Raw genomic sequence first — 2175 nt, 5'->3', positions numbered from 1 at the left:
TATTTGATAAAGATGAATAGAAATGGCTTTTATGATCATTTTGCACTTTAATACTTTAATACTTAGATGTTAATAAATCAAGTGTTTACAAATCGTTGCAAACGCCTAATCGTTTATAAGCATCTAATTATTAAAATGGAAAAGCTAGCAGAAAAGTCACTTATATTCATTTTTTCAAATACATAATACTGTACCAAGGATTTTCTATTTCTAATTCTACTATACACACACACACACACACACACACACACACACACACACACACGCACACACACGTGATATTTAATATCATACACACAAATATATATGATCTTATACTAAGGCGTAAGCATACATACCATGGAAGATTTATTAAACACAAGTTGTTCAATATATTTATGATTATAAATAATTATTACCTCCGCCAAGGAAGGAGGTTATGTTTTTATCGGCGTTGGTTTGTCTGTCTATCCCTCTGTCTGCCCTCTGTGTGCAAAATAATTCAAGCAGTTGTGAACAGTATTTGATGAAACTTGCAGGAAACGTTGGTAATGACACAAGGAACAGATGATGAAATTTCGGTACTGATCCGGGAATTTTTATGGATTCTTGAAAGGTTTTTCATTTGTTATATTTACTTTACAATGTTACGTGCTGTGTTATTCTTTTTTTTTTTTTACCCTCGCCAATGAGGTTATGTTTTTGCCGGCGTTGGTTTGGGAAATTGGACGATTTTCAGCATGCGTGTATATGGGTGGAAATGAGCTGCTTGGCGGAGGTCTGCGCTATCCGAGTGCTTTTCTAGTTAAATAATGGAATGGAAATAATAAACCTAGTTGATATAAAATGTATGTAAACAAGCATATTTTTTCTATAGTTAGCTCCCAAAATATGAGAAAATGTAAATAAAATTCCGGTTATAAATTCATTTACTTTTAAATCTAATTTAAAATACATATCAAAAATATATCTATTATAAATTTTTAATTCGTTGAGAGACAAATATCTAATATTATATATAAACCTATATATACACATACATGTGTATATATGCCTGTGTGTATATATGTATATATATATGTATATATATATATATATATATATAAATATATATATATATATATATATATATATACATACAGGGTGTCCCAAAAAGATGTACTCATTCTTTGACTGACGATTACTAATGTATTGTTTTCTTTTTTATTTCAGACTCAACCAACGCTTCACAATGGCAAACGCACAACTGACGTTTGAGGAAAAAAATTATATTAAAGTGCTACTGGAAGCACGAAAATGTGCATCAGAGATAAATTTGAAGCATACGGAACTGTTCAGAACGTTAGTAAGCAACGCTCTGGAAGACCACGAACATCCAATAGACACAACCAATTAATGGAAACCCTTTCCCGATCCCCCAAAAAATCCGTAAGACAATTGAGTCATGAGATAGGAATCTCCAAATCGAGTGTTCATCAGATGTTGAAACGAGCTCAATGGAAAAGTTACGTTCCAACATTAATTCAAGCCCTCAATGAAGATGATCCTGATCAGAGAGTTCAATTTTGCGAATGGTATCTGAACAAATTCGCAGAGGATGCAACGTTTCCAGAGAAAATCTTATGGAGCGATGAGGCCAGCTTCAAGTTAAATGGTTTAGTCTGACATAATTGCACATACTGGGCCCTTGAAAATCTACATTTTACTATGGGACACCATCTGAACTTACCAGGTGTTACAGTGTGGTGTGAGATGTCAACATTGGGCATCGTTGGACCATTTATTTGACCAAACTGTCAGTGGCCCAGTTTACTTAAACTTACTGGTGGGAAATATCGGTCCACGAATTGAAGAGATGTTTGGGGACGAGGAGATTTACTTCCAGCAAGATGGAGCTCCTCCTCACTACCATTGTGATGTACGGGCTTACCTCGATGCAACAAATCCAAACAAATGGATTGGGAGGAGAGGTAGCGTTGAATTTCCTACATGTTCCCCAGACATCACGCCAATGGATTTTTTTTATGGGGATATCTCAAAGATAAGGTTTATGCTGCAAAACCAGTGACAATTGATGATCTGAAAAATGAAATTCGAATACACTGTCTTGCAATTCCAAATGAAATGTTCGGCAATGTTGTCGAATCCATTGTTGGACGTTATCAGCTTTGTTTGGAAAATGAAAGAAAGCAGTTT

This window comes from Octopus bimaculoides, chromosome 11 (assembly GCF_001194135.2).
Source record: "Octopus bimaculoides isolate UCB-OBI-ISO-001 chromosome 11, ASM119413v2, whole genome shotgun sequence".
In the NCBI taxonomy this organism is placed as follows: Eukaryota; Metazoa; Mollusca; class Cephalopoda; order Octopoda; family Octopodidae; genus Octopus; species Octopus bimaculoides.
This window is presented reverse-complemented; position numbering follows the sequence as displayed.